Source organism: Pan paniscus, chromosome 1 (assembly GCF_029289425.2).
Source record: "Pan paniscus chromosome 1, NHGRI_mPanPan1-v2.0_pri, whole genome shotgun sequence".
Classification (NCBI taxonomy): Eukaryota; Metazoa; Chordata; class Mammalia; order Primates; family Hominidae; genus Pan; species Pan paniscus.
In genome coordinates this window covers 103,436,520-103,454,459 of record NC_073249.2, presented here as the reverse complement: position 1 = coordinate 103,454,459, position 17,940 = coordinate 103,436,520, and the positions used below count along the sequence as shown (strand labels likewise).

The window sequence follows — 17,940 nt, the reverse complement described above, 5'->3', positions numbered from 1 at the left end:
AGAGAATATCAAGCAGCCAAAGAAGCAGGAAAACATGACACATAATGAAGAATCTAATAATCTAGTTGAAATTGACAGACATGTTGGAAATGGAAGAAAAGGACATTAGAGCAGTTAGTATAATTGTATTTTAATTAAATGGGGAGGTTGAAAATTTTTTAAATATCAAATTCTGTAGATAAAAAGTATGATTTACAGTCTGAAATGGAAGAAGGCAGTGGATTAAACATTGCAGAAGAGAAGATTATTGAACTAGAAGGAATAGAAGTTGAAACTAACATAAATGAAACACACAGTAACAAATGACTTGAAAACATAAAAAGACCATCGGCATCAAAACTTTAAACCCCCCAGTATAGGGCTAAATGGAATCCCTGAAGGGCAGGTAGTGGAGAAGAGAGACAAAGATATTTAAAACATACTGGATGAAAGATTTAGAAGCTCCATGGAAACCATAAACTTCAAATATTACAGAAATATGATTATTCTAAGAACAAGAAACATGAAGAAAACTTCACCAAGGAACATCTTAATCAAATCCATCAAAACCAGTGATAAAAAGGAAATCCTAAAAGGAATAAAAAGGGAAAGAACATGTTACATACAGAGCACTAAATATAAGGATGGCATAAGATTTCTCATACAAACAAGAAGTTTGCAATAAAGAACTTAAAAAAAGAAAAACTGTCACCTACAATTCTACACCTGGCCAAATTATCTTTTAAAAATAAACATGAGAAAAAGTATTTTTGAACAGAAAACAAAATGATCTCAATTTGCAGATGGTGTGATCCTATGCATAGAAAATCCCAAATAATACCTACAGATGCAAATACACATACATGCACACAGAGGCCAGACACACACACACACACACTCACATACACACACTACTACAGTTAATAAGTGAATTCAGCAAACTTTCAGCAAACAATCAGTTGTGTTAGCAATGAACAATCTGAGAAGAAAATTGACACAATGATTTCATTTATAATAGCACTTGTAAGAATAATATGCCTGGGAATAAATTTGTTCAAGAAGGTGCAGTACTTGTACACAGACAACTACAGAACATTGCTCGAGGAGATTCAGGAAGACCTAAATCAATGGACAGACATCTTGTGTCCATGGGTTGGAAGTTGTAACATGGTTAAGATAAAAATACAACTCAAAGCAACCCACAGATTCAATACAATCCTATCAAAAAGTGGCCTTTTTTACAGGAATGCCTGAGAAGAACTTCATATTCCTAAAAAATAGTGTGTCCCCCCAAAACAAAAGCAATCTTGAAATGCAAGAAGAAACATTTTCTATTCCAAAGGTCTTTAACTGCTCTAAGCAGTACTTGGTAGTCTTCAATATATAGGCTTTCATATCTCTTTTTTTCTTCTTTTGTTTCTGCACAGGATCTCACTCTTTCACCCAGGCTGGAGTACAGTGGCACAATCACAGCTCACTGCAGCATGGAATTCTCAGGCCTATGACATCCTAGGGCCTCATCCACTGATTCCTGGGACTACAGGCTCACACCATCAAACCCGGATAATTTTTCTGATTTTCAGTAGAGATGAGGGCTCACTAGGTTGCCTAGGCTAGTTTCAAGCTTCTGAGATCAAGCAACCCTCCTGCCACAGCCTTCCAAAGTGCTGGGATTTGAAGCCAAGCCTGGCTGGCTTTCATGTCTTTTCTATGTAGTTTATATTTCTGGATGCCATTGAGAGCCTGGCTGGCTTTCACATATTTGCTAGGTCGTTTATATTTCTTGATGTTATTGTAAATGTTTATTAAAGGAATCTTTCAAAAACTTTGTTTTGGCCAGGCGCGGTGGTCCACGCCTGTAATCCTAGCACTTTGAGAGGCCGAGGTGGGTGGATCATGAGGTCAGAAGATCAAGACCATCCTGGCTAACATGGTGAAACCCCATCTCTACTAAAAATACAAAAAAAAAAAAATTAGCCTGGCGTGGTGGCGGGCGCCTGTAGTCCCAGGTACTTGGGATGCTGAGGCAGGAGAATGGCATGAACCTGGGAGGTGGAGCTTGCAGTGAGCCAAGATGGTGCCACTGCACTCCAGTCTGGGAGACAGAGTGAGACTCTGTCTCAAAAAAAAAATTGTATTAAAATTATATATTTAAGGAATTACATATATATTTATATATATATATAATACATATCCTTAAACTATATATATTTAAGGAATACAACCTGAGGACTACATATACATATACATAATGAACTAATGCCTACTAGGTGAGGGGCTGCCTTGTGAGCAAACCCAAGGTCCCTGGCTTATGAAGCCTTTGTCTAGAAGGAGGGAGGGATCAGCAAGGTGGGCACGCAGCAGGTTCTGTCTTTGGTGTGGGCATCTGCCCACTCGGGTCTCTGGCAATACTAACCAGGCTTCACGATGGGTGAGGTGAGCTAGGAATGGGAAAGTGGATGACTTCAGATCCAGAGACTGCAGTTGTCACCTGGGGACCTGGCGTAGGCGTGGAGGAGTCTCCCACTGACTTGGCCCTGGGTCAATGCCCAAACTTGCACAAGGACGGGACTCTCGGCCTCAATGCTTTAGGAGCCCCCAGTCTTCTAAAGAGGGTTTGTGGTGGGGAAGAATGTTCAACAAAACAGAAGAGTTATGGGTACTCTAGCTTGGCAACGGAGAATACTTCCTTGTGCTACTAAATGGCAATATTTGACAATTATGGATGACACAATTGAGCAACAGCTTTCACTGTTTAACAAGCAGTGTCTCTGGAACACTGGGTTAGTGCTGTCGGATGTTGACTGAAAAGTCAGTGGTTTGAGCCCATCCAGTCATATTAATGTTTCTAGCTGATGTGACCTTCCATCTGAAGAGTCTCCTCCTTGGACCAAATATCTCTTAAAGCTTCTCTTCCTCTTGTCTCTTGTCTATTTTCTAAGGTGCCTCTTTGTTGCTTGGGGCAAAAAAAGTCCATTTTTAATCCACACCCAACAAACATCTACCCTTACGTATCCTGGTTTTTAGGGTTTTGAGTTTGTTGTTTGTTTTCTCAGCTTCTCATATTTGGAATACTGGAAATTCCTAAAGTGGAGAATGACAGAACGTGAATCACACCTATGGTGAAGCCACAGGCTCTGGATGAAAAACCTAATCTGCCAGGGTTTGAAGTTAAACACATTAATCTTCTGTGCCTCCATTTCTATCTGTCCAATGGGCTAAATCAGAACACTTAGGTTGTCCAGTGTTTAAATGAGCAGTGCAGGAAAAGCGTGGAGACAATGCCTGTCATGTAGTAATTGGTCAACACGCATGAGTTCCTATCAGCGCCATGGTCTCCAGCATTTCCATCAGGTTTTGATCTTTGAAATGTCCTTCTTGATATGAATGGATCATTCCTCAAACATTCTCTAACCGATGGCCATGAAATTGCTCCAATGTGTATTATTACAAATACAACTGCAGGGACCAGACTGACACATGTATCTGTCGTGCATCGCTTGTCTATTTCTCTGTAGACACCTGGAGATGGAATTGTCAGACCAAAGTATTTATACATGTTTGATTTTGCTAATTTCTGTCTAAATTACTGTGAAAAGAAAATATAACATGTCATACCTTTAACATTTTTTGAGAATTCTTTTTTTCTCCATCTTCTGGTCAAAACTGGGAAGTACTTGCCTACCATTTCCTCTGAACTTACTTTTGCCAACATTTGTGTAGTCATACAGTGGGATCACATTATATGCATGACATCAAACTCAAATCCTTAAATGAAAGCGATTAACATGACTGTGTAAAAATTTATCTTCAAAATACAGTGAATACATATATACACATACTTATATGGGAAAGGAATTATTTTATTTGGATACTTTATCAAAGTTATATATACTTGAAAATTTGTTTAGTAAAATAGCAGTCCCCTTGTGTACTCCCAGAGTTTCATCACATAGAAGCAATTATTTCGTTATTTATCTCCTTATGTCTAAATAGATATTATTACTCTTTGATTTTCAAGTTTAGGCACTACCTCTCCTTCACATACTTGCTCATCACCACCACCCCCAAACATGCCTCTCACCACCTTACCCTCCAACACGTTTGTGTCCTCGTTTGCTGGGTCAATTGCTACATTGTTATAACTTATATATTTTATTCAGAGTTCAGTCACATTGGATATACATAGCAGGAATGAGAGGCCAGTATCTTCAGGGACTCTCTCTCAAGTAGATAAGCTTCAGAGATTTTTGTAATCTTTGGTCACCCTCCCCATCTTTTTCCTATTCCAGGTAAGTACTGGATCTGATGGGCCCAGCTCAGGTCAGGCACTCTCTCCTTGAGCAGTGGAGAGTGGGACATCTTCATGTGTAGTACCAGGAAGACACTGTCCAAAGAGGGACAGGTAGTTCTGAGACAGAAAAGTCTGTCTGGGGTACAGGTAGGCAAAACAAGGACACACACACAAAAATTAGTCTGTTCTGTGAGGGGAGCATGCAGTAGAGGGTGGATTCAGAGTGGGAGGTGAGAGTTTTGAGAGATATGGGCCATGGATATCACTCTGTGGGCCGGAGCCACACAAGACGGTTGGGGTCTCTCAGGGGCAGGGAGCTGAGGAGGATCTGCCCTCCCCAACCTGGGAGACTGGTGAGGGGACTGTCCTGGTCACCAGACAGAAATGGGGTCTGGGCCAGGGCAGTTCTGGTGGGAAAGAAAGAACCGGACATCTCCTTAAGGAAAGGTCCTGAGTCAGGTCTTGGCAGGGAGGGAGGTTACCTTGCCCATTGGCAGCTGAAGATCGTTGGCCAGATGAGGGCACTGAAATCCATGTCCTTTAAACTTGTAGTTCAGTAAAAGAATGACAGCAGTAAAGGGTCTTTAGGAAGAGGAGGTGGAAGACCTGATTTGGGTTGGGGGCTCCAAGAAGAATGTCTGCCTTGCTGTGCAGAAGCCTGCTACACAACCTCCCTGGTCCCCTTGCTCAGTCTCCTGTCCAGACCCCTGTGAGCCCTGGAAGTGCACAGTCAGCTTAGCCAGGGCATCTCCAGCCAGGACTCATCCCTGGGCATTTCTGTGGCCTTGGGTGCCCTGGCCTCCAGGCCCTGTCTTGCAGGCAATCATCCTGCAAGGGAAGGGGGAAAGGAGGCTACTTGACAGTTAACTCTGAGCGGCTCCACAAGGTCCTGACTTAGCTCCTAGTCACTTGCAAACCTATATACCCCCATCTCATCCCCCAAATGATGAAAAGAAACTTTGCAGGACTCATGCCAGACAAATAGGGTGGGACCATTCTGTAGAGCCAAGTTCTCAGGACATCAATAAGAGATGGAAACCACCTGCTGGAAGGTGCCACAGTGGGAACCTTGGGGTCAGGGAGCAGTCACTGAACTGTCAGGGTGAATCCTGGCTCCTGGCCCTCACACACCCTTTCTCCCCCTCCCTTCTTCTCTCCTCCCTCCTGTCTGCTCTTTCCCCTCTCTCTCCTGAATCCCTCAGGTACCTTCCATGGGCCCTGACCCCTCCTTTTCAGAGGCTCCAAAGTGAGCCCTCAAAACACTTGGTAACCTTGGACATTTCCAAAACTGGAGAGACTTGACCACAGCATTTTTATGAGCTAGGAAGGTCCTCCAGAGCTCTTGCCTAAATTTTTCTGCTGATGAGAAGAGAACAAGAGTTTCCATCTGATCTGGTCCTAAGGCAACTTCTCCTTGGAGCAGAGTCTGGGCAGGAAGAAGGGGGTTGCCCAGGGCCCTGGACTTGCCCCTCCCAGCTGCTCTGCTCCTCTCCCCTTCACTGCAGGAGGCTGGCCAGGGATCAGGAACCTCTGTTCTCCACAGATGCTGGGATTCCAGGCTCAAATCTAAATATTGGCTGATTTAGGAGGCTAAGGGAGGCAATTCCCTGGAGGGAGGTGTCAGGATTTGGGACAAGAGCAGCATCTAGTTGTCATCCACAGAGACCCCAAGGACAGGAATCCACTGGTAGCCAGTTGGAGGGGATCCCATGAAAACAAGATGAAATGCACGCATTAGTACTGGACCCAAGATCAGGAGATGAAAAACTGCACTGTCCTAGGGGATGAAGGAATTAGGGAATCCTGGAAGTAAAGTGTTTCATATAGGTCATTTCTTCCAAAGAGACATAGGGCAATGGCCCAATGACGTGAACAAAAGAAAACTCGGGGTCTAGGATTGAGGGGAGGCAGCCTTTTTAGTGGAGACCTGTGACCTGGAGGCCCAGGGTCACCCTGAGAGGGGAGGGGTCTTGCTGGTCGCTGGATCTGGGACTCCAATTGCACACAGCCAGTGGCATGGAGGGTCTGTGACCACGATTGGGCAATTTCCCCCATTCTGCTTATGGAGCAATAGAGAGGAACCTCACTGGAATTATACAGAAAGGTTCCAGTGAGACTTGAACTCTGATCACTGTATTCAGAGTCCAAAGTGCTCACCATTACACCATGGAACCTCACACTAGCTTATAACTGGAGGTAACTGAGTTCATACTTAGCAGCCATAGTTCCCACACACCTATGTTAAGGCATTTCTTCTGATCCCTCAAGCAACACCAAAGAAGGTGGACCTGCGAGAGAGGAGTCATCCTCTTTCTTTCTTTCTCTCTGCCCTCTCCTTTGATCAACTTTTATCATTTCATTTGCACCTCAGAAAATGAGGCAAAATCCAGTTTGGGCTTAGGGCCAGAGAAGAGCCCTTGAGGCCTCCCTCTGGAAAACATACTCTCTCAGTTTACCAGAGTTTCCTGTACCAAGGGGAAATTTCCGCAAACAGTAGTGCTATATTCTTTTTGCCTTCCCTCTTTTCCCTTTGCCCAGGGAGGCCAGATGATTGTGAGAACAGGACTTGGGACTTCCTGGGTGCCTTGCCCCCTTCCTCCATGTGATAAATAATGACTGACACCAAGCAAGTGGGATTGGGAGGCAGGGAATCTTTCATTTTCTTCTTCACATACTTCTACGCATTTGTTTGGTTGGTTTTGGCAAGATTTTCTCACCAGAAATGGAGATTTGTTGGATTTAAAATAAAAAGTAATCAGCCATGTTTTACATTTCTATAAAACACTCAAACCAGGCCATACTCCCCTGCTGTGCCTCAAAATCAACCATAAACTGTCGAGGTCAGGAGGCAGGGCCCTGACACTTAAGCACAGTGTGTTTCCTCAGAATTGGCCAAGTTGATGCCACTCCAATTTCTCAATATACCACAACCCATTAATTGCGGTTTTTAAAAGTGTACATGTATTTTTACCAAAACCCCAGGGCTTCAGTGTTCTCAGCACACAGAAAGACAATCATTGAGACATTGAGTATTGCTGAGGAAGAAGGCTTTAATCAGGTGCTGCAGCTGAGTAGACAGGAGATGAGTCTCAAATCTGTCTCCCTGATTGACTAAAGTTAGGGGTTTATATAGCGCAGAAGAAAAGTTAACTGTGTGTGGGAAAAGAGGAACTAGGGAGGGGTGAGGAAGCACTCGTGATGAGTGAGGGGACTGGCATCTCATTGTCTGGATGCTGTGATTGGCTGAGTTTCAGGTCTCTGATGCTTTTTGAGAGGCCTGAGAGTCCTTTCCTGAGGAAGGAACTCAGATAAAACAAATATAAGTTTGTTTTATAGAATGGCTTGACCTCAGGAGTTTGAAACCAGCCTGGGCAATATGGTGAAACCCTGTCTCTACCAAAATACAAAAAGAAAAAGAGGGTTGCTTCCAAGATGGCTGAATAGGAACAGCTCCGGTCTACAGCTTCAAGTGAGATAGACGCAGAAGACAGGTGATTTCTGCATTTCCAACTGAGGTACCTGGTTCATCTCACTGGGACTCGTTGGACAGTGGATGCAGCCCATGGAGGATGAGCCAAAGCAGGGTGGGGTGTCGCCTCACCCGGAAAGTGCAAGGGGTTGGGGGATTTCTTTTTCCTAGCCAAGGGAAGCTGTGAGTGACTGTACCTCGAGGAGCAGTACACTCCTGCCCAAATACTGTGCTTTTTTCCACTGTCTTTGCAACCGACAGACCAGGAGATTCCCTCTTGTGCCTGGCTCAGCAGGTCCCATGCCCATGGAGCCTTGCCTGCTGCTAGCACAGCAGTCTGAGATCAACCTGTGACACTGGAGCATGGCAGGGGGAGGGGGTTCTGCCACTGCTGAGGCTTGAGTATGTGGTTCTATGGTCACAGTGTAAATAAAGTGGTAGGGAAGCTCGAACTGGGTAGAGCCCACTGCAGCTCAGCAAGGCCTACTGCCTCTAGATTCCACCTCTGGGGGCAGGGCATATCTGAATAAAAGGCAGCAGACAGCTTCTGCAGACTTAAACGTCCCTGCCTGACAGCAGGGACTGCTGTCATAATCATTATGATTATGAATCATAATCATGAAGACAATCTGTATTCCAGAATAGTAAGGGAACCTATTCCATCAGGGAGCCAACTGAAAACATCAAATCCCAGTTCACACCCCAGGGTGTGGTGTCATGCACCTGTAGTCCCAGCTACTTGGGAGGATTAGTAAGGAGGTTTGCTTGAATTCGTGAGGTCAAGGCAGAAGTAAACCCTGATCATGCCACTGTACTCCAACCTGGGCGGCAGTGAGACCTTGTCTCAGAAACAAACAAACAAACAAAAAACCCCACAAAACCAAACAACAACAAATTGTCACCTCATTCTGAAATGACAGTGGCAAACATCACTTTGCTATTTGAAAATTAAAAGAAGCCGGGTGTGGTGGCTCACACCTGTAATCCCAGCACTTTGGGAGGCCGAGGTGGGCGGATCACAAGGTCAGGAGATCGAGACCATCCTGGCTAACAGAGTGAAACCCCATCTCTACTAAAAATACAAAAAATTAGCCGGACGTGGTGGCAGGTGCCTGTAATCCCAGCTACTGGGGAGGCTGAGGCAGGAGAATGGCGTGAACCCGGGAGGCGGAGCTTGCAGTGAGCCGAGATAGCCCCACTGCACTCCAGCCTGAGCGAAAAGCGCGAGACTCCGTCTCAAAAAAAAAAAAGAAAATTAAAAGAAAAACACTCCCTCTTGCTATCAACCTGCCCTCTTGCTCTAACTTGTCTGACCCATGGTTTAAAATGCCCAAAAGCTGATGTACTCAAATTATAGTACACTTACCTGTTCTGCACCAGCATTTACTTTTGTCTGGAGGAGATCACCATGCATGGTCCTATAAATGTCTAACGGCATGGAATGATGAAGGGCAGTGTCTTTTAGGATAGTTGGATATATATATATATATATATGCGGAATGCTACATCACAAGAATAAGGATGTGAAAATAACCAGTTTCTTTTGTAATCCTAAACGTTCTAGTCTGAGAACTAAAAGCCATTGTTCGAAGAAGGGTGCCCAGGGTCCAGCTGGTCGCCGAAAGCTTGCTCCGCAATACAGGCTAAGGACTAGCTTCTTTGGAAGAGAACAGATGAGGGAAGCAGGAGAGAAAAAAGGGAGAGGCAGACATCACTTCCCCTTGCCGGCTCCGGCAGCGGGTTGGTCGGCTGAGCGGCAGAAAGGCAGACGGGGACTGGGAAAGGCACTGTCGGTGACATCACGGATAGGGCGACTTCTATGTAGATGAGCCAGCGCAGGGGCTGCTGCTTCGCCACATGCTGCTTCACCACGAAGGAGTTCCCGTGCCGTGGGAGCGGGTTCAGGACCGCTGGTCGGACCTGAGAGTCCCAGCTGTGTGTCAGGGCTAGGAGGGCTGGGGGGGGGGGGGGGGGGGGGCGGGGCAAGTGACCGTGCGTGTAAAGGGTGAGGCGTGTGAGGCTGTGGCGGGGCGGAGGTGCAATAGCTCATACTTACCTGGCAGGAGAGATACCATGGTCACGAAGGTGGTTTTTTCCAGAGCGAGGCTTATCCATTGCACTCCGGATGTGCTGACCCCTGCAGTTTCTGCAAATGTGGGGAACTCGACTGTATGATTTGTGGTAGTGGTGGACTGCGTTCATGCTTTCCCCTGCATTTTTGTCGTTTTAAAAGTACGTTTTGTTTGCTGCAGAAACGCATACTAGGCGTCAGCATATGCTGAGAATCAGGTCTTTGTTCCCATCTGTAACTTCACTGAAACTAAAAATTTGGGACATAGTGGTTCTCACGTTTGTAATCCCAGCAATCTATGAGGTACGTCGATAGGTTATGTTTATGTTAATATCGCTCGACCTCAGGCGTGTGTGGGCAAATATGGTGAACCCGTCTCTACTAATCTCTTAGCTTTTTTTGTTGTTGTTCTATAGAAATAAAACTAAGCTTTTCTTTTCCCTATGGGATTAACAGCAAACAGTCCGCTGGAGTGTATGGCGCGATCTCGCCTTACTGCAACCTCTGCCTCCTGCGTTCAAGCTATTCTCCTTCCTCAACCAGAGAATACTCAGCCTCCCGAGTAACTGGCATTACAGGCTCAGGCAACCAAAAAATTAGGTCCGGCTAATTTTTTGAATTTTTAGTAGAGACATGGTTTCACCGGGCCGGGCGCACTGGCTCGCGCCTGTAATCCCAGCACTTTGGGAGGCGGAGGCGGGTGGATCATGAGGTCAGGAGGTCAAGACCATCCTGGCTAACACAGTGAAACCCCATCTCTAATAAAAATACAAAAAAAAAAAAAAAAAAAAATTAGCCGGGCGTGGTGGCACGTGCCTGTAGTCCCAGCTACTCAGGAGGCTGAGGCAAGAGAATCGCTTGAACCCGGGAGGCAGAGGTTGCAGTGAGCTGAGATCGCACCACTGCACTCCAGCCTGGGCGACAGAGCGAGACTCCGTCTCGAAAAAAAAAAAAAAAGAGTGACGGGGTTTCACCATGTTGGCCACGCTGGTCCTGAACTCCTGACCTCAAGTTTTCCGCCTGCCTCGCGGCCTCCCAAAGTGTTGGGATTACAGGCCTGAGCCACCGCACCTGGCCTGTTTACAGACTTTACAGACACATTTTGTTTACAAGCTTTACAGGTACAGTTCAATTGCGATTAGTGTATATTATGTTTGGCCCAAGTGTCTTTTTTTTTTTTTTCCAGTGTGGCCCAAGGAAGCCAAAATTTAGACAACCCTGCTCCAGAGGGTTTGATTCATGGTTCCACTGGGTTATGCTTATTGCCTATAATTCCATTTGATATTTTCCAAATTTGATTTTTTAAAAAGCGTTTTCCTGAAGCACCCTAAAGCTTTCCTAATAATATGAGAACTTAAACCAGATTGGATGTAGCAAAACCCAGCTGGAATCCTGCAACTTCTAACCTTAATGTTAGATCAAGAAGCAAAACACCCACCAGTCCAAGGGTCAGGGAAGATGAAGATCATGCCTGAGCTGTAACAACGCCCTTCCCAGTATACAAAAGCGTGTAACAGCCACTTGAATTCTATCTTCCAAGTGTCTCCTGTTGCCCAGGCTAACCTAGAGCTATCTAAAGATGGCAAATCTGGGAAATGTGCATTCAGCTTGGCAAAACTGATACATTACAAATCCACCACAGTCCACTTCTTCTCAAAGTGGCATCAATGTGCACCTTCCTCCTCTTCTTTTTTCCTCCTCTTCTTCTTCTTTCGCTTCTTCCTCCTCCTTTTTCCTCCTTGTAAAATCATACTTAAGGTTCAAATAAAGACAATATGAAAATCATACTTTTTCTCATTCAGTGAAAATATGCCAACCCTTTCCCCAACAGGATAAAGTCTTTGTCTTTGAATGATGTTCACTCCTTTTTTAGCTAGATAGATCACATTCCATATTTGCTTTCCCGTAACCTAAATATTGAGATTTCTAAAAGTTAATTATTAATGAATGTGCTAGCTAGGGTGATGGAAGAGGAGAATTCTCAAGAAAAGTTTTGGTTAGTAGACAGCCAAATGTATTCATCTCAAAATAATGAAGAAATACTCATAACTATTACAAGTCCTGATTTCTGCAACTGGCACTGGCACTAGCTGGTATTTGTAACTATCTTCACATCTTGTACTCACAGCCAGTTCCTTTGGGCCTGGGCCAGTGGACGTGAGCGTGGGAAGGACAAGAACCCGCGGTGCCCCCCACCGCACTATCCTCGGGTCTCCAGAGGTGGGATCCACCGGGCAGGGGCCTTTGCTGGATTCTAAACCGGCTCTGGGGATACAAGAACAGCTGCCTTTGAGAAACAGTTCACGTCTCTATATTCCAGACTTCCTAGTAGGACTAAACGCTTAACGTTCACACAGGAATTCATGGTTCTCCTAAAACCCTGCGGTGGAATTTCTTCCTTCACCGAGCATTTATTGGGCACCTACTAGGTGCTAGGCTGGCTCTGGGCGAAGGGCTGCAGCCTGTGCAAACTCCAGGTCCCTGTCCGGTGGATCCCACCTCTGAGGGCCCGAGGGCGACGCGGTGAGGACACCACGGGTTCTGGTCCTTCCCACGCGCGCGTCCGCTAGCCCAGGCCCGGCGGAAATGACTGTGAGCTCAAGGTGTGAAGCGGGGCTAAGAATGGGAAAGCGAGTGACTTCCGCCTGAGAAGCTGCAGTTGTCGCCTGTAGAGGGGCCGGCGACTTTTGAGACGGTGAAGAGCAGGCGGGGGAAGCAGTGAAGAGCAGACGGTGAGGAGCAGGCGGCCGTTTGGCCGTTGGAGTCCCCCAGCTGACTTCTGCCCGGGTAGAATGTCCAAACGTGCCCAAAGACTCGCCTCTTGGCTTCAATGTCTCCCGTGTTCTGGGTTTCTGGAGTGCGCGGGATTGGACAGGCTACAAACATATGAGATTATCTACGGCCAGAGGTTAAAATGCCATTTCTGGTATCAGCAAATCTAAACCATTAGAGTCTCTGTGGCGCAATCGGTTAGTGCGTTCGGCTGTTTGAACCGAAAGGCTGGTGGTTCAAGCCCACCCAGAGATGGTACCTTTTACTTAGGCAAGATTCACGCTTTCTGTTTAAAGACTTTAATCCTGGGAATCTTCCGGACCTCTACTAGCTTTAAATTCGATGCCAAAATACGCTGTGCGAAGGCTCAAGTTCCATGGAAGTTCCTAAAAACAAGAATATTTCAGCAAAAGTAATTTTTCAATAGAGCCTGAGCCTGGGGCTTCAGAGCTTACGCCATAGCCACTGCACTTATTTCAACACTTCCTGAAGCTGGATTTTTACAACTGCACATTCCTGGAAATCCAAAACTCCCAATAATTGAAAACAAGAAAATCCCAGTCTTCACTTGTGGTGAAGCCTCAATTTCCAGGTTGAAATCTTGGTTGGTTCATGATGTGACTTTTAAAACGTTACTGAATTTTCTGTATCTCTATTTCTTCATCTATAAAAACAGAAAAAAAAAAAAAGTGCTTCCCTTGGCTGGGTGTGGTGGCTCATGCCTGTAATTGCAGCAGTTTGGGAGGATGAGGCGGGCAGATCACCTAAGGTTAGGAGTTCGAGACCTGCCTGGTCAACTTGGTGAAACCCCATCTCTACTAAAAATACAAAAATGAGCTGGGCGTGGTGGCAGGTGCCTGTAATCCCAGCTACCTGAGAGGCTGAGGCAGGAGAATAGTTTGAACCCAGGAGGCAGAGGTTGCAGTGAGCCAAGATTGCGCCACTGCACTCCAGCCTGGTAACAGAGCCGACTCCATCTCAAAAAATAATAATAATAATAAATAAATAAACAATGCTTCTCTCATGGATTAATCTAACATTTGTGAATCCAAAAGTATGTGAGACAGGTCTCAATAAATTTAGAAAGTTTACCTTGCAAGGTTAAGGTGGCACCCATGACACAGTTTCAGGAGGTCCTGGCAACATGTGCCCAAGGTGGTCGGGTACAGCTTGCTTTTATTCATTTTAGGGAGACAGAATACATCGATCAATACATGTAAGATTTACACTGCTTCAATCTGGAAGGGCGGGACAACTCAAAGGGTGGGGGGCTTCCAGGTCATAGATTTAAAATTTTTCTGATTAGCTATTGGTTGAAAGAGTTCTTATTCCAGAAGGGAATTTCTGGGTTAGATAGGGGGTTGTGGAGACCAAGGTTTTACCATGCAGATGAAGCCTCCAGGTAGCAGGCTTCAGAGAAAATAGATTGTAAATGTTTCTTATCAGACTTAAGGTCTGTGTTGATGTTAATGCTGGTTGGCTTTTCCTGAGTTCCAAAAGGAAGGAGGGTATAATGAGGCATGTCCAACTTCTTCCCATCATGGCCTGAACTAGTTTTTCAGGTTAACTGTGGAATGACCTTGACCTAGAGCAGGGGTCCATTCACATGGTTGGGGGGCCTTAGAATTTTATTTTTGGTTTACACATTTGATGAGAAATACACATAAAGCATTTGAGCACCTAATAAATGTTCATTAAACATTAGCTGCTATAATTATTTTCAGTGGCATCATCATCACCACTTTCATATTTTACCTCAGGCTTTTAAACAACTGCTCATCTTTTTATGGTATGGATGAACCAGTATATATTTAAATGGCCCTCAGCTAATGGACACAAAATTGTGTCTAATGCTTATTCTTATAAAAAATTATTCAGAGAACATCCTTATACAAATATCTTTCATCATTTGTGCAGGGATTTCTTTTTTTTTTTTTTTTTTTTTTTGAGACGGTGTCTTGGTCTGCTGCCCAGGCTGGAGTGCAGTGGTACGATCTCGGCTCACTGCAAGCTCCGCCTCCCAGGTTCACACCATTCTCCTGCCTCAGCCTCCAGAGTAGCTGGGACTACAGGCGCCCGCCACCAGGCCCAGCTAATTTTTGTATTTTTAGTAGAGACTGGGTTTCACTGTGTTAGCCAGGATGGTCTCGATCTCCTGATCTCGTGATCTGCCTGCCTTGGCCTCCCAAAGGCCTGGGATTACAGGTGTGAGCTGTGCAAGGATTTCTTAAAACAGACTTCTAGAAATAGACTTCCCTGGTCAAAGTATTTGTGCCTTTCCAGTTTTTCTAATTGATGCTTAATTGACCTCTAAAGAAGTTGGGCCTAGTCATATTCCCACATCCTAAGAGAATGCTCCTTCCTTGGCCACACTATCTGACATTTAATAGCAGCACAAACTCTTCACTTTTGTTTGGGGAATATTATTGCTTGCAGGTCTCACACATAGCACTGAATCTTACAGGTAAGGAGCTGGTGCTACCCTGTTCTCCTTTGTTCTCCTGACCCCTGAGAATTCTGGGAAAGTGGTTCGCAAGAGAGACTTGAGGTTGGATTCACCTGACTGTAAAAGTGCTGACAATGGGTGTTCCCACTGTTCCTGTGACAGAGAGCCCAGGCTTCAGCTGCTGAAGAAGAACTCAGACCTAACCCTCCAGGGCGGGACCTTTAATTTGGCACAGAGTTGGTCCTTAGCCAAATAAAAATTGAAAAGGGGAGATTTTAAATTTTCATCTAATTAAGACTTTATATAATGGATCTTTTTCTTATTGTGGCAACAAGAGGAGAGATTGCATTCTTGGGCTTTTATTGTTGGAACTTAATAATACTGGCTATTCTACTGCTCTTGTGGAATTGTTTGGTCTATGCTGGTACATGGTACTTGCTATGAAACACTGTCTGGTGAGCTGGATAGGCAAGTAGCTAAAGAAAACGTCATAAGAAACAGAAATAGGAGTTGAGTCCAATCTGTCTCCTGCACTGCAAGATTCTGTTGCAGTGGTACCTACACCTATTGCCATAGCACCCCCCAAATTTTCTTTAAAACTAAGAAAATAGAAATAGAGGATGGATTCTCAAATAGATATACCTAGAGTTAGTTAAGTAAAGTCTGATTTTGATTCTTTCAGAGGTTTGGATGTCTTAGTTATCTCAGGCTGCTGTAACAAAATACCATCTACTGGGTGGCTTAAACATTTATTTCTCACAGTTCTGGAGGCTGAGATGTCCAAGATCAAGGTGCCAGCAGGTTTGGTTCTTGGTGTGAGTCCTCTTCCTAGCTTCTAGATAGTGATTTTTTTTTTTGTACAGTATTTACCCTGGCAATAATAATCTTATTTTTCCATTTGGTTAGTTTGTCATGTATTTATTACTTAATACTAGCCAATTTCTCCCCAGCTCTGTAAATCTCCCCTCGACACATAGAAACATAAAATCATTTTGATTGGTTTGCCTGCTTGTATGTTTGTTCAAGAAATTTTTCCTGGCCCAGCGTGGTGGCTCATGTCTGTAATCCCAGCACTTTGGGAGGCCCAGGCAGGTGGATCACCTGAGGTCAGGAGTTCAAGAACAGCCTGGCCAGCGTGGTGAAACCCCGTCTTTACTAAAAATACAAAAATTAGTCGGGCATGGTGGGGGGCGCCTGTAATCCCAGCTACTCGGGAAGCTGAGGGCGGGAGAATCGCTTGAACTGGGCAGGCGGAGGTTGCAGTGAGCCAAGATTGCACCACTGCATTCCAGCCTGGGCAAAAGAGCGAGACTCCTTCTCAAAAAAAAAAAAAAAGAAAGAAAGAAAGAAACAAAGAAAAATTTTTCCTGGCACATTTCTATCTGTTCCATTCTGGATGACTTGCTCTTCAGGCTTATCCCACAGCTGTTATCATAATATCTCTCTTTACTGCACCATCTTGGGATTTCCATCGCCTCTCTCTTTTGTTAGATCCCCTGCTTCATGGATCTCAAGGGGGTTCATTCCTCACTCACTTCTTCCTTTTGATGATGCATATCCTCCAAAACCTCCTATAAAGTGGTTACCTTAGAAATAAACTTTTTGAGACACTGCATGTCTGAAAATGTCTATTATACCCATACACTTAATTGATATTTTACTAGAGATACATAGAGATAGGTTGAAATAATTTCTCTCAGATTTTTAAAAGCGCTGCTTTTTTTTTTTTTTTTTTTTTTTTTTTTTTTTTTTTTGAAACAGAGTCTCGCCTCCCTCCGTCGCCCAGGCTGGAGTGCGGCGGCGGGATCTCAGCTCACTGCAACCTCCACCTGCTGGGTTCAAGCGATTCTCCTGCCTCAGCCTCCCCAGTAGCTGGGATTACAGGCACCCGCCACCACGCCCGGCTAATTTTTTTATTTTTAGTAGAGATGGGGTTTCGCCATGTTAGCCAAGCTGGTTTTGAGAGGATAGCACTCCTCATATTGTCTTATACTTAATTTCTTGTTTGCTGAAAAAGTGGAGGTTGAAAGAATGGGCAGAAGTGAAAATCGTGGTCAGACAACCGGGCGCCACATTTCGGGCCTGGTTGTTAAAATTCAACCCCTGACCTCACCACTTGCGCTGTCTATAAATTCCAGACATTGTATAAAAACGCATTATGAAACTCCCTTTTCTGTTCTGTTTCGTTCTGATTACCGGTGCATGCAGCCCCCAGTCACGTACCCCTCGCTTGCTCAATGGATCATGACCTCTCCCCCCACCCACAGCCCCTATAGAGTTGTGAGCCCTTAAAAGGGACAGGAATTACTTATTCGGGGAGCTCGGTTTCTAGGACGTGAGTCGGCCGACGCTCCCAACTGAATAAAGCTCTTACCTTCCACAATCCGGTGTCTGAGGGATTTTGTCTACGACCTCTCCTGCTACAGTTTCAAACTCCTGACCTCAAGTGATCCGCCTCCCTCGGCTTTGCAAAGTGCTGGGATTACAGGCGTGAACCACCGCGCCCGGCCCTTGTTGTTTACTGTTTTCCTATAGTCTTTTTTTTTTTTTTTTGAGACGGAGTCTCGCTCTGTTGCCCAGGCTGGAGTGCAGTGGCACAATCTCGGTTCACTGCAACCTCTGCCTCCTAGGTTCAAGCGATTCTTCTGCCTTAGCCTCCCAAGTAGCTGGGAATACAGGCATACACCACTATGGCCAGCTAATTTTTGTATTTTTAGTAGAGACGGGGTTTCACCATATTGGCCAGGCTGGTCTCGAACTCCTGACCTCGTGATCCGCCCGCCTCGGGCTCCGAAAGTGCAGGGATTACAGGAGTGAGCCACTGCGCCCGGCCTACTGTTTTCCATAGTCGTTTCTGAGAAAGAAGAAGTAACCCTTTTCTGCTCTCAGCTAGAGCTGGTCTGATAAAC

General features: G+C 45.2%; 1 long non-coding RNA gene and 1 other non-coding gene across 2 annotated transcripts; one reads left to right on the top strand and one right to left on the bottom strand.

Moving 5' to 3' along the window:
- Nucleotides 1-110: 110 nt before the first annotated feature.
- Nucleotides 111-9,682, bottom strand: LOC129394585 (uncharacterized). The gene is made up of 3 exons (XR_008621884.2): nucleotides 9,109-9,682; nucleotides 3,598-3,747; nucleotides 111-3,501 (listed from the first exon to the last, which is right to left on the bottom strand). It is a non-coding gene; the product is annotated as an uncharacterized LOC129394585 (long non-coding RNA).
- Nucleotides 9,683-9,790: 108 nt separating this feature from the next.
- LOC117978004 (U1 spliceosomal RNA) lies at nucleotides 9,791-9,955 on the top strand. The gene has a single exon (XR_004669065.2). It is a non-coding gene; the product is annotated as a U1 spliceosomal RNA (small nuclear RNA).
- Nucleotides 9,956-17,940: the final 7,985 nt, after the last annotated feature.